The sequence below is a fragment of the Rousettus aegyptiacus genome, unplaced genomic scaffold (assembly GCF_014176215.1).
Source record: "Rousettus aegyptiacus isolate mRouAeg1 unplaced genomic scaffold, mRouAeg1.p scaffold_m13_p_2, whole genome shotgun sequence".
NCBI lineage: Eukaryota > Metazoa > Chordata > Mammalia > Chiroptera > Pteropodidae > Rousettus > Rousettus aegyptiacus.
Window position 1 is genome coordinate 149728734 of NW_023416295.1, and position 26498 is coordinate 149755231.

Genomic DNA, 26498 nt, shown 5'->3' on the forward strand with positions numbered 1-26498 from the left:
ATAAGAGGATGTACTTCCCAGCTTATTTATGAGGGAGCATTAATCTAATTCCAAAATTAGAAAGTGTTATTACAAAAATAACACAAATATATGTGAAAATAGATCCTAAAATAGTCATTCCAAATTTAGCAAATTCAATTCAGGCATGTATAAGAAAAGTTAGACATCATAACCAAGTCAAGTTTACCCTGGGAATGCAAGGATGGTTTAATGCAGTAATTGACCACTATAATTTACTCTATTAACAGACTAAAAAATTTAAAAAACAAACAAACATATAACCATCCCAATAGATTCTGAATATATGCAGAAATAGCATTTATCAAAATTCAATATCCATTCATGTTAAAGGAATGACTTAGCAACTAGGTTGATAAAAGATATACATACAACTTTCATATGTACACTTAGAGGTGAATGACTAAATATTTTCCCATAAGATCATAAAAAAGACAATAGTATTCATTGCCATCACTTGTAGAGAAAATTCTAGTGGAGATTCTTATGTCACCAGGGAAGAAAAAATAAAACCACATGAATTAGAAATAACTAACATGTCTTTATTAACAGATAACATGAGGATATAAAAAATCCTAAGAAATATACAGAAAAAAAGCTATGATAAATAGTGAATTTAGTAACATCACACTAAACAAAGTCAACAAGCAAAATTAGACTATATTTTATGTAACATCAATGAACAACTCAAAGCTGAAATAAAAATACACCATGTATAATAGCTTCGAAAATAATGAAATTCTTAGGAGTAAATTTTAAGAACACATATGCAAGATCAAGACACTGAAGATTACAATTCACTGCTGATAGATAGTAAAGAAAACTTAAATAAGTGGAGAGAAATTCCATATTCATAAATTGAAAGATACAATGATCTCAAGATGTCAGTTATCTTTAATTTGTTTTGTAGATTCAATGCAAATTCAATTAATTCCCAGAAAGCTTTCTTTTTAAAATTAAAAAGCTGATTCTATAATGTATATGGAAATATAGAGGACCTAGAATAGTCACCAATTATTGATATATGGCATCATGGATGAATCTCAAAACAATATACTAATTGACAAAAACACATAAAGATCACGTATTGATTCTGTTTATATAAAGTTCTAGAAAAAGAAAAATTATAGTGAAAGAAAGCATATCAATGGCTGTAAAGGATGAGGGCTGGGAAGACAGGATTAATTACACAGGAGCATGAGTGAAACTTTGAGGATATAGTAATGTTATATATCATGATTTTGTTGATTAAACAGCCATGAGTATTAGTCAAAATTTATTGAGTTGTACATGTAAAATAAATAAATTTATATTATGTTAACATACCTCAATAAGCTGATTTAAAATCATTTGAGTAAAAATTTGTTTGAGGAAACCAATGTGATATGTAATTTAAGGATTTTGACATGGAATATGAAAAACACATCTACCTTAACATTTCCTATGAATATATGACCATGAATAAATAAGTGAAAGAATGAGTAGATGAGTGTTGAATAGTCGATGAATAGACGAATAATTGAGATTATGTGAGAGTATGGAAAATAGAGCAGGAGCAATAGTGATCGCTTCATAATTAGAGGACAATATTTACTTGTAGCTTTGATGTAATCATATTTAGGAATTACACAAAAAAATACCTTTTATGAATGTGTATGTGATTGTGTGTATGAGAGAGCCAAAAAAGCAATTTTATTAACCAAATCAATATATTCAAGCAAGTTCATTAGCTCTGCTCAGATGAAAGTGGAGAAAAGGAATTATTTTTCACTTAAGACCAAAATTTTAGATTGTGAAATAATGCAGAGTACCAATATTTCATATGGGCAATTTCCCTAAATACCAATTTAGCTACATTTATATTAAGATGATACTGATAAAATATTCCACAAATGTAATATTTTCCATATATGGGTACAGTGGTTGAAACCTCCATATGGCAAGCAAAGTCAAAAATAGCTAATATTATACTAGAAAAAAATGCAAGAATTTACCAGGAAAACTAGACATGCTCCTTTCTGAACATTGCCCCCACTTCCACCTACTCCTTTTATAGATTATAAAATGAAAATTTAGAAATATATATTCACTTACCTAAATTCATAGTGTGGCAGAGCCTAGACAGGAAGCCAAAACTGTGTTTTCACTGGTATGTTCTTTATACAATATTGCACTACTTCTTATATTCAAAATCATGATTCAATTGGGAATAGGCAATGCTGACATTATAGACTGTATCTCTAAGCACCTCCTGGGAAATCACAAACTTACTCCTCAGATTTAGAGCAGTCCCTGGAGCAGATTTGTAGTTTTCTGTCAAATGCAACAAGTCTTTCACCACTCGAATTACACCTTCCTCACACATTTTCAAAGTTGAAAAAATCATGGATCCCAGCAACAACTGACAACAAGAATAGAGTGTAAAACATACCCAAGACCAATAGTGAAACTAGATGTTGAAGGCATAAAAAGCCAATATTGCAATATATGGATAATAGACATATAGTAGTCTTTCAACATTGAAATGGGTAAAATGTTCTTTAATGCATTTACAGGGATAACTAAATTGTTATCTCAATATCATAGACATCTTGTTACTGTACAAATGTGGTATGTTGTACCCTTTTGAAAGGAGATATTTTAAGCAAATTCAGAACATATCACAAATTTAATCACTTCATAAAATATTTACTTAGCAATATAGGACAAAGTGAGGACGTTTGCAAAATAGTATAGTTTATACATTTGTCTTGGAAAAATACCTTTGGCTAGCCCTTTTCTGTAACAGTTTGAATGCAAAGTAAGTTATCATAATAAATACTTTATATCCTTCAGAATGTTTAAGTGACAATTTCTGTGATGTTGGAAGGAGACTATATGAAATAAATACGCTTAGATGGATTATTTTGTTTTTGTTGTTCATAATACTTGGGGAAATTATTATGGTTGTAATGTGAAGAAAGGAATTAGTTCAAAGGTAGTCATCAGTCATCATGGGTATTAAATAATTTTAAGTATCATGCATTGAATACATATGTATATATAATCTTTATAGTATTTCTAAAAGGATATGTTTTTATACAATTTAAAGATACAGAAATAGAAATGGAAAACACACACACACATACACACACACACACACACACCCCAAAAATCATCATAGACAGTCAGGATTCTGAATGAAGCCTCTCTTAGTTCTGATTTGCTAATGTCCTCGAGGGGTGTCAGAAAGGATATCCATGGGCAAGTTTCTTTTGTGGAAAAGAGTTCTTGTGGTTAATTCTATGAGTCAGCCTGGCTAGGCCACGGTACCCAGATGTTTGTTCAAACACTGGTCTCAACATTGCCGTAAAGGTATTTTTAGATGAGATTAATATTCGAATTAGTAGACTTTATATAAAAAGTAGATTATCCTCCATAATGTGGATGGGAAATGACTGACTCACTCAAAGAAGAAGAAATTCTGTGGGTCTGCAACATTAACTTCTCCCTGAATCTGCATCTTCATAGCTCTCTCCGCAAATTTTGGACTTGCCAGCCTCCCTCCACAGTCGTGTGAGAGCCGCTTCCTTCAATTCTTTAAAACTCAATCTCTCTCTCTCTCTCTTACTCCTCTTGTATTCTCTCTCTACACACACACACACACACACACACACACACACACACACACACACACACACACATCCTATTAGTTCTGTTTCTCTGGAAAACCTTACTAATATAGTTCCCCATACTTTATCAAAGCCCACCGAATACCTTTTTGAAACACCTAACGGCTTATGTAAATTTAATTTACATGAGCTAATTCATAGCACAGTTCATAGCCTGCCACATAGGATCAGTACTTATGTAGACATACGTTGTTAGACTTGGAAATGCTGTGTTAATAGGTAATATAAAGTAAGTTACTAAAAATCTCTCTGAAACTGATCTATATAAAATAAGGCAAAAAAAATATGAGGTTATCTTAAAAACGTGAGAATTAAAGGGTCAATATAAAAATGAAATGCCTGTGGCAGTTAATTACTTGGATTGTACTCATTCTTTGGCAAAATTTCAGTTATGCATGAATAATTCTCTGAAGATATGTGTTTAGATGAGTGAGTACTTCAGACTTTCAACTCCAAAAGCATCCCATGGGCTACATACACATGATAAAACTTTTAAAGAGAATGAAATTTCACTAAACTAAATGCCATTTTAAAATTCGACCCATAACTGATAGTATATTAATATCTATGTCTTATTTATTTGATGTAAAATTGTGACTATAAAGTAAAAAAAAAATTAAATATAAATTTTAGGCTAGAGAGTAGGTTCAGACTATATGAGAAAATAAATTGAAATATCAATGCAAATTAGTTATTACTTAGAGGTTGGTAACAATATTGTTGGCCCTGTCTGTTTCATTACTCTTTACCCTCCGTTAAAGCAATCACACCTCCACCTGTAAACGCAGTCACTAGATTCAGTATTCTCCATTTAAAGTCGTCTTATATTGAAGATCTTCTACCTTAATGCTAAGGTTGATCTCTTAGTTCCCCGTTCTAATTCCAGCCAGTGAACGTTTTTAATTATTATTATTATTTTAGCACACCAATATCATTTTAGAAAAATCTGTACCACTAGGTTTAGTTCTGGTAGGCCAATAAATTAAAAAACCATATTCTTCTGCCAAAAAGACAAATGACCCTTAAAATTTTTAATAAAATCTTCATGAAGATCCTTATATGGTGAGGAGGAAGGTCTTAGACCTAACTTTAGCCAAATGAATTTCACCTAGTACTTGAATCTTGAGCTGTATCATACAAAGTAAGAAATATTGGAAAGCGTTAATTTTTATGATGGCGTCATGAAGAGTTGTGGTATTTCTGTTCCATTTCCTATCCTAATTTGATATCTAATTTGCTAGCTGTTCCATCAGTTCAGTAAGATACATGATAATTTTTTAACAGATTCTTATGTTAATCGTTTTATTGTTGAATTTAACTTAACTCATTGTTTCTGTTGAGAAGTCATCTGTCCATCTTATTATTGCCCCTATGTAGGTAACCTTCTCTTTTCTCCCCTTCCAGATGTTTTTGCAATTTTTTTCTTTTTCTTTAGTTTTCCGATGGTTTCACTGTGATGTATTTTATTCGGTGTTGTTTTTTGTTATTTGTCCTGGTTAAGATTCTATGGTATCTTTCATGAATTGCAACTTTTCAATTCGCCAATGATTTTTTCAACTGTATCTGTTCTAAAATTATTTATTCTTAATTTTGATCATTATTTTTTAAATTCTAGAATTATAATTTATTTTGTTTTTTCATATTACCTTTTTAAAACCAATTTATTGAGATATAATTCATACAATATAATTTATCCATCTAAGATATGCAGCTCCCTCACTTTCAGTATATTTACAGACTTATGCAATTATCATCATCATCAAAACTGAAACATTTTTATCTGCACAAAAAGAAATGTGTTACCTATTAGCACCCACTCTTCATTCTTCCCTACTTTGCCCAGTCCTAGGCAACCACTTTATGTCTTTATGTCATTATAGGTTTGCCAGTTGTGGGCAGCTCATAAAAAGAGAATCATACTACATGTAATCTTTTGTGACTACTCAGCATAATATATTCAAGATGAATTCATGTTGCAATATATATCAGTACTCATTCCTTTTTATTGTTGTATAATATTCTGTGTGGGTGCACCATCTTTCACTTTTTCATTTATTAACTGCTGGATATTTGGGTTATTTCCATTTTTTGGTTATTATAAATAATGTTACTATGAGCATTTGTGTACAAGTTTTTGGGTGGACACAGTATTAATTTCTTTTGAGTACATAGTTAGAAGTGGAATTGTTGAGTCATATGGCAATTATTGAATTTTTTTGAAGAACTGCAAGATTGTTTTCCAATATGGTTATACCATTTATATTTCTACCAGCAGTATATGAAGTTCCAACTTCTCCACATTCTTGTCAACACTTATTATCATCTGACATTTTTATTATAGCCATCCTACCATGTATGATATCTTGCTGAGTTTTGATTTGCATTTCTCTTATGGCTAATAATGTTTAACATATTTACATGTGCTTATTATTTCTATATATTCTTTGGAGTATCTGTTGAGATCTTGTATCCAGTTTTTAATTGGAATTTTTGTCTTCATAACATAGAATTTTAAGAATTCTTTATATATCCTGGACAAAAGTCCTTTATCAAATATATGATTTGCAAATTTTTTCTTCCAGTCAGTATGTGGTTGCCTTTTCAATTTATTGATGGTGTCCACTAAAGCACAAGTTTTTCTTTTGAATGAAGTCCAAATTATTTGTTTTTTCTTATTCTTTCAATATTATTTCTGTATTTGGTGTCACAGCAGGTTTTTCTCTTTGTTTTTGTTTTTCAGCATTTTAGCTATAATATGGCTGGGTGTCGATCTCTGTGTTTATTCTGCTTGAATTTTTTTATTTTTTGGCTTTTTGGATGTGTTTTTTAATTAATATATTCTGCTTCTTTCTCATCTCTCCTTGTATTTCTATTAAGTGTATATTAGTGTGATTAGTCATGCCTCACATTTCTTTGAGGTTACGTTCTTTATTTTTTTTCATTTTTTTCTGATCTTACAAATCTTTAATCTCTATCAATCTCTCCCAGTTTATTATTTCTTTCTTTTGTAAAGCAAATCTGTTGTTGAGTACCTCTAGTGAATTTTTCAGTTCAGTTACTCAAATTTGCAACACCAGAATTTTCATTACCTAATTTTATAACTATCCATTTTTATTTGGTAAGATATTGTCATTATACATTCTTTTACTTCTTTAAGTATTACTTCTTTAGTTCTGTGAACATATTGATAATAGTTGCTTTGAAGTCGTTGTCTCACAGCCAGATCTGTCAAAGTCAGTTTTATTACCTGTATTTTTTTCCCTCTGTAAGGATCACACTTTATTATTTCCTTGCATGTCTTGTATTTTTTTGAGAATGAATATTTTAGATAATATATTGTACATTGTTGTCATTGTTAGTTTTTTTGTTTAGTGACTTGATAGACTATTGTAGTGATATCTGATGTCACATCTCAGAGGGCACAGCCTTGGGCATGTGCATAGTCTCTCTAAGAGGACAGTGTATTTACCAAGGCCATCTTTGACTGTCTCTTTGTGTGATCTCTCCTTAGAGCTGTCTACCTCTGTTGATATTATACCAAGCTATTAGCCTTCACTATTGTCAGCTGCTTGCTCTGTGGTTTTCAACAAATTCTGGGGCAACAATTGCTCTGGTCTATTCTAATTAAATGAAGTCCTCTTTTCAAGTGTTGTCTTTGCACTAAGTTCTTGAGGCTTATTCTGATTCCATACAAGTTTATTTAGTTTTCTTTTTCCCAGGATCTTTTTTTTTTTTTTTTAAAGCAGCTAGCTGGTCTATAGTTTTATTTATTGCTCTCATAAAGCTACCATACATTTCTTAAGTGCTTGCCACCAAAACCTCCATTGTTTTCAAGAGCACCCTTAAGTCTGAAGTTACTGGCACTCTTTTAAAATAAAGTCATTCCCCTTAAGGAGAGCTATGGAACCCTTCCTCTTTTCTTACGGGAAAAAAAAAATCTCACCCCTTCAAGAAAACTCTGTGCCATTTCTTGGGGAATGGGCAGTGGCCCACTTTTCTCAGACAAGAATGACTGATTTATGAGCCCAGTGCTGGACAGTTACCTTTGGTATTTTTATTTTTTTATTTTTTTTTACATTTTTTTTTCAGTAAAGGGATGCCTATCCCAAGATTAAGCTGGAGTAAGAGCAATCAGGATCCACTATTTGAGGCCCACTTTACCAGAGGTAGAGATTCTCTCTTATGAATAGGAGCTACGTGAAGGAAGGGGACTCCACAGCTGTCAGTCACTCTCGCTTGTAATAGATCTTCTGCAATATGGAGCTGGGTGGAATGGAAAATGCTGCCAAGCTGCTCCTTCTAGAAAATTACTGTAGGGCTACACAGAGCTTGATGATAGAGAACCCTGTGTTCTTTTGCTCTCCCAGATTATAATTTCTGTCCCACCGAGCTGGTGGGTAGCGGGGGAGCAGAGGCTGTGGCTCAAATGCCGTATGGACTCTCCTTGCTTTTACCGATAGCATGTGTGATATCCTAAAGATAACTTCTAAAAGTCTAAAGAGACTTTAAATGATTGGTACTTTCTTTTTAAAATTTTCATCAGTTATGACTTAACTGAGGAGAGGGTCAAAATAGTTCCTCATACCACCATTCCCTATTTAGAAGTATACTCTACAGAATTTCGATTTGTTTCTGTATTATAATTTTTAGTTTCTTCCCCAAATTAAAAATTCTTTTATTTTTTTGAACATGTTAAGGATGCTTATGTCATATTATGTGTCTGAACTACATTAACAGGATTTTGTTCTTTTTTTTAATGGTTTTCTAACCTTTTATGTAATTTTTACAACAGTATCCACACATGTATAGCCTCTCCTTTTATCAACATTACTCACCAAAGTGGTATATTTTTCTTTTATTTACTTATTTTTCTTAACCTATAGGTTTAACCTATATTGACACATCATAATCACCTGAAGTCCATAATTTACTTTAGGGTTCACTCTTGCTGTTGTACGTTCTATGCTGTATATTGAGGGAAAAAAGCACCCAGTAATTTTTCTGAATTAATGTAATTATATTGATATTTAGCACATCTAATGTGTATAATTATTTCTTTTAAAGGAATGACAAACAAATCTGTAATTGCCTTCATATATCAATATGCTTACCTTTTTGCACTTTTATTAATAGATTATGCTAGTACAATTTTATGTCTCTGTTGAGATAAACATGTAAGATAAACTATCAGTTCCAGTTTCTAATTGTGCTATATTCTTGCCCTGTTCAGTTTTGGTTGCACTAAATCTGCCAAGAACAAGTTCAACCTTACCTACTATAAATCTAACAAAAACCTCTCCTGGGAATATAATAGGACTTCTTTTTACTGATAAAGTAAGAGTAAAAATCATTCATTACTCTATGCCAAATTTGTATTGCTAGGCTCTAACTGCCAAGTCAGTACTAAATTTTATCTTTCTGACTTAATACTATATATGTGTGTGTGTGTGTGTGTACACACACATTTATATATACACTCGCACATAAACATATGCATATATTTATAAATACACACACACACACACACACATACACACACATACATGCATAGACATGCACATACAGAGAACCCCCTTAATGCCTCTATGCCCTGTTTCCTATGAATTACATGGTCAGTTGGGGAATGTGTTTAATCTACTGTTTAGTCTCTTCGCACGTCATGTATCTTTCTCAGTTCAGACTTCTATCCTCTTGCTGCTCATGAAATGAACTTGCTGTGTGTCATAGGGACTTAGATATGGTTTTTGAGGTCTTCTCCTAAAAGAGTTTTTCTTACCTGGTCCTCTTGAATGGTACACTTCACTGTGGCTTCTTCCTCAGCGAGAGATGCCAAGAAATCATCTCTGATACATGATTGTTCTCAAAGGTATTCCACTCTTTCATACATTCATTCATCTACTTATTCAACAGATATGAACTGATTATATCTGATATGCTAAGCACTAAGAATAAAGGTGAAAAAATAAAACCAATCCTTTCTTTCATGTAGGAAATGAAATATAATAAGGAGACCTTCAATTGACATAAACTCCACATTTGAATATAGATGAATCTTTACATAAAACAATCTTGCACACTGATGAATGCCACCTCCATCACTTTTAAATAGTATAGATTCGATGTACTAAAGAAGACCAGTTATTTATTTTTTAAATAACAGCTATTAGTTCTTTCATAAACTAAACAAAAATTTGAACAGTACAAAGCCCCACACCAACTCAGTTCATTAGTCCTTTAAATCAAAATTCTTTAGGTATACTCACTGTCTGTCACATGGTCTTTTGAGTATAGCTTATGAGTTATGTCAAAGTTAATTCCTTTTCCTAATGTCTAACAAAAATTTCAGAAACACCTCCGACTCTGTCTTTTTGTTGTTGTTGTTGTTGCCAGAAATCCTGTAGGTAGACTCAAAATCTGTATTCCTGAGATCATTGTAGTTCACTGCATGTGCCATGCCTGCGGCCTCAGTGCTCAGCTGTCAAGACTTCAGTCTCTTAGGCATTCCTTATATAGCACAGTAATCTGCATACACATGTGGGTAGGATGTCTCAGAATTGACTTGCCTTTACATATTAACTACTTTTATAAAAATCTTTGCTCTTATTCAAAGCTACCATTATAAGAAGGGAGTTCTTGATGACATGATACCTGGTTTACCTATGAAATCTCCGGATAATACCACTAAACTCAAACATTTTTTCCCCCTAATTTTACTCCTTTTTTTTTTTAATCTCCTTTGTCCTCGCATATAGGAGAGGGTCATTATTACTAGCAGGTCACAAAACCTAGTCTGCCACCATCTTTGCTTGATTAGGAGAGGAAACTCTCAAGGCTCATACACGAACACTGAAGTCTTATAATAACACTAGGCCCACTAAATAATGAGCTCAAGGGAACTATTAGCTTAGCTGAACACATGTAAAAACATATTTCAAGGACATGTTTAAGAATGTCAGAGCTTAACCTCCTTACTAAATTGGTGTTACAAAATAACAACAATAATAACTAGTTTATCTCAATCTTATTATGTGCTGGGCACTGTGCTAAGTGTTTTTACAAGCTTCCTATAATTTAAACCTTATCAAAATTTTACCAAACAGGTGTTATTACAGATGAATAAACTGAAAATTAAATCTTACAAATGCTAAGGAACTTGAAGAAAGTCATATTGTTACTAAGGGAACATGTGAATGCTTAATACATGTCTATCATATGAAAAACTCCTGCTCTACACCAGGGTTCTGTGAACTTTTTCTTAAGTGAACAGGTAGAAAATATTTTGGGTTTTGTGGGCCAAAACTATCCATAATGTACTGGGAGAAGCAGCCAGACAATAAGTAAACAAAAAGGAGAAAGATTTGTTTGAGTTTTTGCAATAGTTTAGAAGAGATCGCAAGATCCTGGACTAGGATAATGGTAGTGAAATGAAGAAATGAATGAAAGTGTATAAGAGATTGTATAGAAGTAGGATTGAGGCAACAGAAAAGAGATATCAATCCGTCTCATCTCTCAGCTACATAACCTATCCACTTGTCTATCCTGAATGTCTACTAGATATTTAATAGTCATCTCACACTGCGCACGGCTGCCATCAAGCCTGCTTTGCCTGCAGTCGCCTTCAGCTCAGTAAATGTTAACTACATTCTGCTGTTGTCGAAGACTAAAATTAGTTCATCTTGACTTAGCTCTTTCTCTCATACTGTATATCAGATTCGATAGAGAAATTCTTTGGCTCTACATTCAGTTGAAGTTCAAAAAAGAGTCACTTTTTACCATCTTCACTCCTGTTGTCTCTCATTCAAACCACTATCATAACTGTCCTGGATTTTCATAATAACTGTTAAAGCAGTCCTACTTTTGTCTTTCTACTATCTATTCACAACCCAGACGCTAAAACTATCATATTACAACTCTTCTCAAAACCCTCTAATGGCTCCGTGAATAAGTAGAATAGTAATGTAAAAGCTTCTGGCCAAGAATATGCCTCATGGTGCCAAGAAAGATGTCATTGAAGACTTGCTGCTTTCAGTAAAAAACAAACAAACAAACAAACAAAACTCTAGTAGCTTCCCATCTCAATCAGAATAAAATCCTCACAATGGCCTACAAAAAGACCTTGCTTCCTTTCTACTTCTCAAATGTCATTTTTTTCATCTTTCTCTCCCTACTCTGCTTCCTTGCTATTCCTGAGCATGTCACACAAGCTTTTGTTTTGTTTTGTTGTTTGTTTTGTTTTCAGGGCTTTCTCTCTTCCTACACAATTTTCCCTAGATATCCACATACCTACATGTTTCCCTCCTTTATTCATTCAGATTTCTGCTAAAATATCTCCTTATCCAAGAGATCTGTCTTAACTATTCCAAGTAAATTCTCAATCGCCATTAACACTTCCTATTTCCCTTATCTTGCTTAACTTTTTCCTTAACTTTTCTCATTTCATTTATTATATTTACCTGTTTATATGTCCATTTTATGTCTTCCTCATTAACATGTAAGTTCCATGAGACAAGGACTTGTTTCGTTTACTATTACATTACTAGGACCTAGAACAGTGCCTAGAACATAGAAGGAACTTAGGAAATATTAGTTGGATTCATGAATAATGGAAAAAGCCAAAGAGCCATAGTAATTTAAAAAATGTTTTTACCAATCATATTAATCAAGGAAATTTAACAGAAAAATATACTGGAGCTATACTGGACATTTTGCTTTTGAACATTCTGAGTTAAGACTTAACACTGCACCGTAGATAAATGTGTAACAGGTACTGGAGGGACTGAAATGTGGGAGAGTGGTGAAAAGAGGATTATTATTTAAATCTAAAGTTTGATAAAATTTCCAAAATGTGTAGAAAACAAAACAAAGTTTTAAAAATGGCCTTTGAGGTTTAAAATATAAAAAGAGTATTTATAAAATTATGGGAGTAGAATTATTGAAGGAATTTTTATTTATTTATTTTTAGAACAAAATGACCTAAACACACTTGTAAACCCTGAGATTAAATCCAGGGAAGGACAAAGAGAGATTTTAAAAAATTAAAATTGTAAGTGAAGCAATACTTCTTTAATCTACAATTATCTGAGACTGATATGCTCATCTTTGAATTTATATGTTCATAATAAAATTAATAAAATATTATTCTAATGGTGCATTAGTGAGCTTAAATATATTTAAGAATTCCTTTTTGTGCATTGGCAGCTCTAACCCACATTTTATACACCAAACTTGACATTCAACATTTTTAATGAGTGGGATTTTTGAGCTATCACATGGGGGCACTGTCTCCCAGACAACAGTTTAGTGTTGATAGTGTTACCATTTTCATCTTTGCAACGGTGCCTATGTAATTATTTGAAAATTATACATTTTATCTTTATTCTTTCATAAAAGTTAGTTTACAATGAAGTAAAAGTAATGATATAAGTAAAAAGAGAATAATTCTTACAAATTTGATAAAATTTATTTGTAGAAAGAAAAATCAACCTGTAGACAGAACAAAAGTTGCAATTCTCTAATCCTGGTTAGAAACTATCCAAACTAGGTTCGTTAATTGGATATTTAATTGTGAGGAATAAGGTCAACATTTAAAATGTATACAAAAAATTTGAAATATATGATTGGTTTGTACATAAAAGGTAGATATTTGGGGAACTTTGTAATAACTTTTTAACTTTCTCAGAAAATAAACTTTTCTCTACATGTAAATTTTCTCCTTTGGATAGTAAACATTTATAAATGTCTACAAAATGAAATATACATCAATTTTAAGGGTTTCCTTTTATTGTATATTAATGCTGTTTCCAAAACTAATATTCCAAGCAATGCTGTTCCTTCAGGTTGCAAATCGGTGTACCATAAAAGTGTCCTGTCTTCAATTTAGTTCAGAGCGTATTGGGTTATTCCAACTTAAAAAGGAGTTTTAATGCAAGACTTCTCAGAACTTTTGCTATGCAAATGTATTTTTATTCTCCAAGAAGAAGGTATGGTAAACAATGTTTCCTAAATTAATTTGACCGCAGTCTTTCCCCCCCCCACCCCCCATGAGGCACGTGTTAACATCCACCAGAACTTGTGTTCTGCAAAATATGGCTTGGAAAGCACTTCGGAAAAATTCTCATGACTAGAATGATAGTCAAGAGAAATCTACTCATAAGATTTCGAGATAGAAATGATCCTAGAGGTTACATCTATTACAACTCCATGAAGAAAATCATTGTAACAGCACTTCTCACAGGTGGTAATCCAGGTTTTGTTTTAATTCTCTATTTCATGATACTACATTCTATGTCAATCCTATTTATTCTTAATAAGTGCTTCCATTTATTCAGCCCATATAGAACTCATTGATTCTTATTCTGTTTCACCCCCTCTCGACATGACAATCTTTAAATATTTGAATACAGCTTAAATGTCCTCTACTAGATCCTTTTTTCTTCTAAATAAGCACTCCCCATTCTTATAAATCTGCCACTTATAAAAGAGTTATCAGACTCCTCATTATATCAGCTGTCTTTCCCTGTGTGCACTAGAATTGGACAACTGAACATGATCGTTCGACTCTCCCTACTGAAGTTTGGACATTCATTAATGTTAATTTTTATCTGCCTTGTGTTATTTTACATAGAAGCATATTTTTTGGCTGCTATCAAGATTACATATGGTTAAGGAAAGTTACAACTGAACCCAAACAACCTTTCATTTTCTGTACTTACATAGTTAACTTTTTGCAGTTAAATTTTGTGGGTAAGCTTTTCTCATTGTGGTTAAGAAAATCCCATACTATAGATTGAAAATGGAGCTTTCTATAACTCTTCAGTGATCAAATTATTTGTGAGCTACATAAAGACAGGAAAGTATTTCTATATCTAAAGTAACAAATTCTTGGTGCTAAATTGTTGTTTACCAACTCTATGCTTGGAAAACATAATAAAAATATATATGAACAGATATATGTATTTTTGTGTACATATATACATATATTTTTAATTCAAAAAAGAAGTGAAGAAATAAACATTTAAGTATTAAAATTTCTGTTGTTAAAAAAGCATAATCAAGTTCTAAATTTCTATTGGTTTTTCCTTTTTTGTCCCCACATAAAAATAAGTCTGATTAATTTAGTACTAGGTAAACAATAGAGTTGCTGATTGACACAGTAGATTGTTATTTATGAGACTGAAAGGGTAAATAATAAATATTCACTTTGGATGAGGGACAACGTATTTGCAAAAACTAAAAGATTTACTCAATATTACATCACTGAATAATTCTTTTATTTTCTTATAAATATTCCTTTTGGGGAAAAAAAAGAAAAGAAAAAACTTAATGAGATTGTGGTGTTTCAGGTGTAGTGCAAAAGCAATGTAGGTAAACGGGTAGAGAAATTAGTTCTGAAGTGTAGGATAATTGTTGAGAGCCCTGGGCAAAAAAACAAAACATAGATGTGCAGGAGTCATAGCACATCTTGTCTTCACTTGTCTTTGTTAGTGCAAGTGAAAAGGTTAATGCCGTTCGGTTCCATCAACACAGACTGAGGAACTGTGGCACCTTTGAATTCTAAAGTTACCTCCAGTGCAACTGATTTAATTCCTGTGAGAATGGTACTATTTACAAGTTTGCTCAGGAATATGAATGTCAATTAACCATGTGCTCCTACTCTTATACAATCATTCTCTTTCTCTCTTTATTTTTTCTTGTTATATAGAAATTGTTTTTAAAATCATTATCACATGGAAAGATTCACTGTTATTTGAAGCTTCCTTTAACTGGAAGAAAAATTGTCAGATGCATACTGGCCTAAAGCATTGTCTTCTCTAAGTTCAAGACCATCAAATATTACATTCTCACACTCCTTAAAATCTAAAACCTCAAGTAATCACTGGTATTTTTTAGTTATCTTTCCTTATGTATTGTAGCTAGTGATTGCATTATTAGCTTTCAGTATTCTGGTATAATTTGCCATTTTTAAGTATCAAAATATCAATATGTATATGCTCATATGCATGTGCAATGTTTGTTCAGACATTTAGCCATCCAGCAACAGCTTTATTTGTCCTTCTTGCTTCGGCTTCATTTCCCTAAACTCTTCCCCCTGGCCAAATGTCACCAACTCTCCATATATCCTCCTAACCACTTACTACTATTCAGTTCCCACTACTACCATCCTCATCCTCATTTTGCTCTCTTTCTCTTATTCAATTAAAAGCTGATCTCCAATCTAGAGAGAAAATCCTCTGATGCTCTTAGGAATGAAAGGAGAAATCACAACAGAAATTCGATGGAGGACTAGGTCACCTTTCCCTCTCCAGGTTGATGGCTGTGAAATGTAAACTACCGCGGCTTGCAGTTAGAGGCAGGTTACCTGAACGCTCTACTACAGGTGTTCAACAGGACTTGGACGTGGCTGAAACTGGACCCGATCAGCAACATCAGTGCAGCCACTCTGAGGGCATTGTTCGATGGAGGGGACTGAAGGCCAAAGAAGCAATATGTTCAGTATTTACTAAAAGTTTATAGTATAATAATAATATATCTTTACCATATATTTTTACATCTTTACACTGTTACTTGAGGCTTGGTAATATATACACAGGTTTTTAAATTAAAATTTATGTAAAAATTTATTTTCATTGCTGTTTTAAATTTTATGAATTTTAACACAGAAAATATAATTATTCATATTGATATTTCTGTTTTAACATCAGTATATAAAAATACCACAATATTGTCATTTTCTCTGGACTTACATCCACAAATATTGAAAATGTGATATGCTCTCTTTGTTCTCAATAAATTTCTTATTGATTTCTATTCTTCTCATTGTAACGGCCACCTATGTTGTCACCAAATTTTGGTCTTTTCAATTATTCTTGTTGATCTGACATTCACCAAGCAGTGCTTTGGTTCTTCTTATCTATCTCTTTGAACAGTTCATTCTACTTCTCTCCATCAGTTTTCTGCAATCTTCAGCCAGAATATAAGCTTATACTCTAACATAAAGTCTATAAACCTATATACTCTTTTTGGAGTAATGCATTAATGTAGCTAATTTTTTAGATCCTTTTCTTTAGGTAGGTGATGCTCTTCCTTAGAATAAAGACTCCTACAAGGAAGTAATAAATAAATAAATAAATAAATAAATAAATAAATAAATAAATAAATAAATGTATGTATGTATGTATAAACTGTGTCTATGAGTGAATTTTCTTTACTTTCTTTATACTAAACATGCACTTCATTCCAGCAGAGGCCATTGAAGTGAGTGGGCGCATATGCCAGATTGTGCATCCAGCTGGACAATTCACATCTATATCTCATACCTCACCTCAGACCCACGTTAATGTCATTTATTCAGTGGAGTGACAGGAAGGTTGGGAGATGCATGTCTAAACCAGAAAATAAACATGTCTGAGATTGCAGCTAAGGAAATGAGGATTATCTTTTCTATCATCAGTAACATAAATGAGGTGAATGGACGTTTAGAGACTTATATGCCTCAGGAAATCTCAGCCTCATTGACTGCTTACTTGCTTAATGTTAATTATATGTTTTTTTGGTATGGTATGTTATGTTAGTTAAATTTCTTTCTTGATATTATGAGTATAGGAATTAGTTTCATTTAACAGAAATTTTCTTGAATGACAGGAGGAAAAATGTCCTGAAAGGCAGCATTCCAAAAGACTAGGGTATTTACACAAAGATGACAAAATATGAGTAGTTTAGATGTACAGTAAGTCCTTATTTAATGCCATCGATGGGGTCTTGGAAACTGCGACTTTAAGCAAAACAAGGTCTAACAAAAACAATTTTTCCATAGGTGATTGATATAAACAAAACTTAAGTTCCTATGGTATATTTCTGGTCGCAAAAATATCATCAAACTTCTAAATAAAAAAAACCCAAACACTTCTAATATTAAACATTGAAATAAATGTGAGTTACACATAAATTTAAGAAAGATTAACAGAAACAAGTAAGATAATATTTTCCCAAGCTGCTTATTCCATTTCAGTGTCTTGGATGATCAGAGCCAATCCTGGCAGCTCAAGGCACAAGGTGGGATCCAACCCTGGACAGGACACCTCTCCATCTCATCACATCACACACACCCACACTCACTCAGATTGGGACAATGTAGACACATCCATGCATCTAACATGCACATCTTCAGGATGTGGAGTGAAGCTGGAGTCCCAGAAAAAGAACCACAGATACATAGAAAGAACATGCAGACTCCACACAGATAGTGGGCCCGCTGGGAATAGGATTTTTTTTTTCTCGGCAATGTTATAACGAAACGACATTGAACGAAACAATGTTATTCGAGGAAATGCTGTAATCTCTAACAAAGCTATCATAAACAAATTGCTAAATGAATCCATTAATTGTAGCTCTGAGACTGCAAGCTAGAGGAAATCTCAACAGAATATATTGTAAACATGTGTATACACTTGTGGATGAGAAAGAGAAATTGGGAGAGACGCTAAATATCATTAGTGCTTCATTTGTTTCTAGAAACAAGCGACAGCAAGATGAAGACTAGCAGATGTACTTTTCAGACCCTAGGAGAACAGCCTCTACCCTTAAACCCTATGTTGGAGATCTCACCAGAATCACCTTAGTACTTGGTCCTTTCTTTCCCATTCTTTAGCTCTGCTGGTTCATGGTTCCTTTAAACTTCCTTACCATCCTCTAAGCTATAGATGACACAGTTAAAAAATATACACGCGCACACACACATACACACACAGATACACACACACATATATTTATATATTTATATATATTTATATGTTATATATTCATATTTATATTTATGGAAAAGGAATTGAAGTGGGATGAGGAGTAAAAGACTCCAGCAAAGGAGGAGTTGGGACTGAGATGAGGTCATTTTTTCACACTTTCTCTGTAATTCGCAAATGGGATTTATTTATTCTGAAGTTTGGAAAGCCAGAAAATTCCCGCTGGAGTTACAATGCCCTGGAGCATTACGTGTACTTTGTAACAAGAATTTTGATGCAAGTGTGATTGAAAAACCTTGAAAGCCTCCTGCTACTTTAACAATGTGGTGAGAAATACTGACTAGGCCTAGTAATAGTGTCTTAGAGAATCAGAATCGAAAGGAACAGACTGGACTTTTATTACTGCCATGAATATTATGTTATTGGAAAGTAAATTGAAGAGTCACTTTTGATTCCTTTTCTCAAATTAATAACATACCAGTGAGAATTAACCTCCATTATTCACAGATTAACACTTAACCACATCATTTTAGCTGTGAAGAGGAAGGTTTCAGAGCTATCTTCCTAGACTCAAATCCTGACTTCACTGCTCATAGCCATGTAACCTGGGGACAATTATTTAACCCCCTGGACCTCAGTTTGTTCATCTGTATAATGGAGATAATAATCATAACTACATCTTAGGTTTATTATAAGGATTAAATAAGTTAATACCTATTAAGTTTTTAGAATAGGGCCTGGCGCAGAGTTAAGTACTCAATAAAAGTTCATCATAACCTTCTCCATTTATAGATAATGAATAATTAAAAGATAATGTATATTATCTTTCCACAAGAAGGTTACAGTATTTGTTGGTACCACACTGCAGTCTCCAACATACAACTTCTTTGAACTTCAATTCATATATAGACAAGGCAGGATGATGGGATGGTGAGAATACACATCTCATTGTATATTTTGAATATTAAATATATAATTATTTTCTTTCACATTATTCCAACATTTTGACTCTTTCTTCACCAGATTCTAATGCATTTAAAAAATTATACATACAAATTCATATTTATAGTGATTATGTGCATATGGCTTAACTTTTGTCAAGTACCAAAGTTTAAGAGACTGGCATCTCCGATATGGTACTTATATGAATAGTCCTCAACATAACTCAAACAAATACAAGAACAGAAGCAGATTAAATGCAGTATGTAATGGAAGGAAGGATTTACATCAATTCTGGAAGCATAGTGAGGGAAAGACTTTTTTAAAATGTATTGGGTATGCTTGAAGAAAGGCTGACAGACTTTGGGCAACTAAGAAAGAGAAGGGTAGATTATCAGTGAATGGCTTTACAAGTAATTATTAACCTATACTCTTAAAATTCCAAAATGTTCAATATACCAGCATGTCAGGTAATACAGATGCTACTTATAGATTTTAAAGACTTTAAATGTGGCAACAACACATAATTATTAACATATACCTCCTCCCCTGCATAAATCTATACAGATAGTCAAAGAACAATGTGAAACTGAGACAAAAACTTCCTTTCTTGAATTAGATTGCCAATCTTTACTTGAGCCAAGCTTTTTGAAAGAGTAATCAATATTTATTGGTTTCTCTTTTATATTTTCATGACAGTTTTTTCTGCAAAATGTAATCTGTTCCTATACTGTATTGAAACTTCTCCCTGTAAGGTCACTAATAATCACTTTTTACAAAATCAAGTCAGTTATCTTTTTTATTTTTTGCATTTCTTTCTTTATTCACATTTACTAAAGCTCTTTATTGCCTTCAATACAGTTAATCTTGAAAATCCCATTACTTTATTTCCATAACAATCCTCTTTCTTGTTTTCCAACATTTCTGGAATCTCTGACTGTTTCATTTTTGTTTCTTCATGGATTCTACTATCCCGATCCAATGACAAACTTATCTTCTCCCTCTACATACTTTTCTTGAGTAATCTCATCCACTCAAATGGCATTAAACCTCTATACACTGAGGACCTCAATTATCTAGATCAGGGGTCAGGAAACTATGGCCTGTGGGTTGGATCCGGATCCTCACTTATTTTTATAAATGAAATTTTAGTTAAACAACGCCATGCCTATTCATTTGGTCTATGGCTGTTGCCATGCTACCAAGGCATGGTTTAACAGTTACTGCAATCAAGAACATATAGTCCTCAAAGCCAAAAGCACTTTGATAGTTTACACAAATGCAGTCATCTGTTTGAGTCTTTAAGATGAAACTTTCAGTCTCTATATCTAATTATCTAAAGGAAATATCCACCTTGATGTACTGAAATTCATTAAATTCAGATGTTCAAACCTGTTCTTCCTCCTTCACTCCCTTTGTCTCTTCTTGGGAATCCATATCTAGCAAAACTAGAAACCTGGAAGTCATTCTAGACTTTGTTCTTTCCTTCACCTCTCATCACATTGATCACCAGGCTCTGATAAATATCATTCCTTTTTGTCTTCTCTCCATCATCACGACCACAGTCATAATTCAGAATCTCAGCTATGTTTCTCATGGTTTAAGATAAAGGCTTCTATCAACAATTGCCTCTGTGTCACTCATCATTTCTCCAGATAAAGGGCAGAGTCTTTATTATGACCCCTCTCGTGTTCTAAGATTTGAGTGAACTGAGCCCCATCTAAACTACTTTGTGTGGATATTCTTAGTGTTTCAGTAATTTAGGACTTTTGAAACTCCCAACCATGGAGTGAGGCTTTGGTACCAAAAGGTGTCATTTATGGTATAATAGGGAAAGCCCAGTGTCTCTACTGGCCAGTGGGACTTGGCTGCAGTAGGACATATTCCCATAGCAAATACGATAAGAGTAAGTAAGGCCTAAGTTAGGATGTCGACTGCCTGGGAGAGTCAGTAAAGCCTTTGTAGAGGAAGTCTTAAAAGATGAGAAAGAAATTGTCAGTAAGTGTGATAGATTCTGGGCAAACAAATAGCCAGTACAAAAACTAGAATGAAAGAAGAGCAATATATTTTTGGAAAATGGCAAGCACTCTTTAAGGTTGGAATAAGGACTGGATGGGCTATTTGTAAAAATGGAGGCTGAAAAGAAAATTTATGACTGGATGTGAAAGTTTGTTGTTATATTTGTTTTTTAACTTAATGCCTTGGTGATTAGACTTCATAATAAAAATGAGAAGCTTAATTCTTAACAAGAGAGGAACATATGATTGACATTTCTAAAACATATTTATAGTGATGGGTTAGAGGGTGAGCACATCACAGTGAGGAAAGAAACCTTGCGATGGGCAAAATTTAGGAGTCCATTGCAAAAATCTATTAAGAATAGTTACTTGCTTAAATGAAGTCAGTGTCATAGGAGTAGATAGGAGGAGTCAGATTCAAGAGATAATTCTCAGGTGGCTCTACAGGATTTGTGGTCTACTTAATTGACATTGGGTGGAGCTGGAGGAGATGAAGATGGGTAGAGGATAAACCTGACAGGTATGGCAAAGCTGACAGCAGGCAGTGGTGCTTGCTATTAACCAATAAATTAATCGTCTACAAAAAGAAGCAGAGGTTTTAGGGAGCAAGAGAATGAGCTTATTTGGGACTATGTTAAACTTGAAATGTCTTTGAGATAATCAAGATGACCAACAAAAATGTCCAGGTGACAGAAATACTAGAGTGGAACATATGGTAGAAACAAGAATAAGGAAACACATCTACGGATAGAAAAATATCATACAGAGAATTCAAAGGTGACTTATCCAACCACTAGGTTGTCCTTGTTTCTGAAAGGACAGCTTAAGTATTTCTTTTTTGAGATAAAGCACGTATTCTTAACAGATTCTCTGTCAAAATGTTAAGCTATTGTAAGACTAACATTTTAAACACTGATTCACACCAATATGTTATCTTGAATTATTTTACTGATAGTCTTTAGTTATTTAAAGAAGGCTTTAAAAACACCAGTCTAGAACACAGAATGTGATACATTACAAAAGTCAAAAACATGAGGTATTATCAGGCAATGGGAATATAATAGCATACCAAAACAGGTGGAGTGTGGTCAAGGACAGGGGAAAATAAGTAGAGAAATAGGGAAGAAAGTCAATGAAAAAAGTGAAGATGGAAAGTAACGAAGGGCAATGCCCACTGATTTTCCAGTTCGGACCAGTTTTCTGGATGTATCAAGTGTTCAGTCTTTTGTTTTGTTTTTGTTTTATCATTACTCCCTTTTAAAGTCTTAGGATGACATTATATGACACATTTGAGTTTTAATTTAACATTCAGAAATGGAAAATCAACCAGCTCAATTCTTTTAATTGTTCTTTCAATTTCATGACTAAAATATTTAAAAAATGGACTTCTAGGAGAAAAAAAGTTCTTTGGTAGCTTTAAATAATGCAGAAGGCTCTCCAAACATTGCCTATAATACACAATTCATTGCATTTTAGCTCCTTACAAATGCTTTAAAATCCCAACTATCCTAGCTATTTTTTTCTTAATAACTTTTTCTATATATGCATTTTCAACTGTCCTTAAAATATTAGGGAAAGATTTAGATAGTAACTATTTGATTGCATCAGTCTATGTTTCCTGAATCCCTGACTGATATTTTAATGCTCAAATTGTAAGGCGACACTCTATGTGATAGCATTAAAAAAATTTATTACTACCCTCTAGGCCTTAAAGTGCTTTCATCATTGACATGACTAGAAATATAATATTGATACAAATAATGATACATTTGATCCCTATTTGAGATTACTGTGTTGGGGGTAAGGAGGGAAATACAAAAGAAAATAAGTCTTATAAAGGAGAAAAATAGACAAATATAAATTATAATGTAAATTTATTTTTTTCAATTTACCTCCTCATTGCATAATATGCCAATTACTATTATTCTTATTTCTACAATTTATTTATCAGAAGAGATTTATTAAAATCTGACTGTGAATCAATGGATTAAAATTTATTAATTTTAAAATTTATTTAAAAATCTGTGACTACACACATATTTATGTGTTTATACGCATATTCTTATTGTACACATATATGCATATTTGTGTGCATGTGTATCTGTGTGGATTTCTTCAGTTGTCCAGTGACAATAAAGAAAAATAACATTATCATATAGAATTTTGTTTTCATTAGTAAAGTATTACTTATAAAATGTGTAAAAACTGTATTTTTTAAACCACATCACAATCATATTTTTTTATTATAATGGTGACTTTAATGCATTTCAGAAGACTGAAGTACCTTTTAAATCATTAAAGATTATACATTATAATTATGCTAGTTTATTTTAGTGAAGCTAAGGAGTACATTTTTCTTTAGATTCTAACATCTTTTATACCAAGAAGTATATTACAATTGACACGATTAAGTAGCATCATTATTTCCTTAGTGTTACATAAAATAATAGTGTCTCTAACAATAATGCTGTCAGATCCAATAGAATCCTGTATTAGTATAGTCCATATCTTTGAAACTGGAAAAAACAATGTGGAATGGTAACAGTTAACACAATATCCCTCTTTTACGATCAATAAAGAAGAGTTGATTTTAGGTGTCATGTTTTTCATCTAAGTTTATATAATATTTGTAGAACTTTTAAGCAACAAATTTCAAACAATTTTTTAAAAGGCAGTAGTCATTTTATATAACATTGGATAAAAATGTAGGGACAGGTCAGGTGAGCAACATGTTATATAAGGTCATGGCCCATGTCATTAGCAAAGCTGCTCAGGCAGTTTTGAATCAGTCCTAACTGCTACGCATCCACACATATTTTTGTATTTTCTTTTCTTTCCAGTTCTCTCAAAATACCATGTGGGTTTTACAGAGGTTTTTCTTCAGTTCTTTGAATTTTCTCTGCTTACAATGCCAGTGATAAATGTGATAAGAGAACTGTAAGACTACAAGTAGTCGGTCTAGTCTTATTAAAAATTAGGATTTCATCTAATGCTATCCAAAGAATATACTGTAATCAACTTTCTAGGCTTTTGAATAATGTTTCCTTCTCTACTCTTAGGGGGTTTTCTCAATGTATTACAATTTACTATTTGGTAGAACCATTTTGATCTCTATTAGAAACTTAGAAATATATATGGCATAGTCTTGAGAACTGCCAAAGGGTGTAGGGAAGGCAACTTAAGAGTATTTTAATAAACAAGAAATTTGTCTGCTGTGTTATCTACTGATGAATGTGCAACTTGAAAAGTACAATTGAGACAGTATACTGTGTCCTCCATATATATATATTAAGTGAAGGATCATGAAATTATGATTACTCATATGGCTCTCAGGTCAAATTTTTTGAGTGGATTCAGCTCAAAAGAGTTTGAACTCAATACTTCCAAACTGATAAAATAAAAGCAAGGTTTTATTTGTTGCTTTAGAAAATTTTATTCCACGAAGAACTGTATAAATGATATCTTTATTTGAAAATTAACATTAACATTTTGCTTATGAGTCACATTGTTGGAATTCCATAGAAAAATAAGTGCACAGCTAATATACTAGAGTGCTATTAAGTGGAAAGCAATAAATATGAAAAGCTGACATATCAAAAATAAGGTATTGAATAGCTAAAATTTTCTTTGCTAAATTAGAGTGTACTTTTTACGGAAACATATGCCATGTATTTTAAAATATTTATTTTATGATACAGTTACATATTAAATCTTAGAAACCTGTGTTGTCAGTGCAATTTCTTTTTAATTGAAAATTAATTCACCTCTGGCTTCACTCTTACCAGTGGAACATGTGACGTTACTGTATACACACAGGCGTCCACACTCATTCCATGCCAATAGCAAAGTTTTTGAAACTGGAAATAGTAGAGCAGCAATCTATCTGTTATGTGATATTAAGAGTAATACTTCCTCTGCACTTATTTTAAAAATTAAATTTGATGGATATTAGAGAAGCAGTTAGGAGATTCAACTCAAGAATAATTGGCAGAAAAGGTTGAGATGGTGAAGGAACCAAGGCAAACAGATGTGAGGTGGCAGAGTCCTGGTAAGCACTGGGCAGTCCCAGAGCTTCTAACAGTGTATGGAACACACAAACATATTTGTAAGGCCTACTTTTGCAGGATGACTTTAATTTTGTAATACATTTTTACACATAGACAAACTTTCGAGAACACTCAAAATCTATGCTAATCAAAGCCTAGGTGGTTGCTTCAGCTAGAGTGAAGCATCACCCTTAAGAAGGGCTCCCCACATGGTGCTCTGCTTTTCCTCTTAGCATCTTTCCCTCAACAAAGTGGTGAGAGTTCAGCTGACAACAGGGTAAACAGATTATTGTGTTATTGCTGGCTGATTGCCGGAGTTATTTTGAAGCTTCATAATTCATTTAAAGAGATTTTTGACATTTATGAAATGACTTCTATAATCAACTGACAGTGCAATATCCTATAATTGTTCAATTAAAAATGACTACTAGTGCAGTCATTTATTAGTAGAATCAGATAATTGTCTTGCCACTAAAGAGTACTTCTCACTTTGCACATCAAATGAAAATGTTTGAGTATAAATCTGTGACACAGCAGCCAAAGTCCTGGGGATTTTCAAGTGCATATGTAATTATTACAGACCTCTGAAGTAAATATGGTTTAATGTGATAATCTTAAATGGATTGTGTGTGAGCCTTACAAAATAGTTTTCTGTATAAACCAGAGCATCTGTCAGTACGGATAGGAGTTCATTTCCTACCCATACGAAGTTCATGATATTCTTTCCAACATGTAGTTTAACATATGTACTTAGAACACAGGATAGCATGCATTTCCCTCAATTCTCATTTATCTTTTTTTTTTCCCCCTGTGAAGATGAAATGGATTACCAAGGTAAGGACCCAGAAATGGCCGCACTGATAAATTAGTTTCATATGGAATACCACCCTGTTGGGGTTAGCATTCAGAAGCTCTGACTTCTAGATACTACACAGATAGGAATGCAGATTCACAAACACAGAACCCTTTACACACACACACACACACACACACACACAATTTCAAATGCTGCATCTCTCTTAAAACACTTTGTCTCACATTATCACGAACCATCTGTTAAGCTAAATC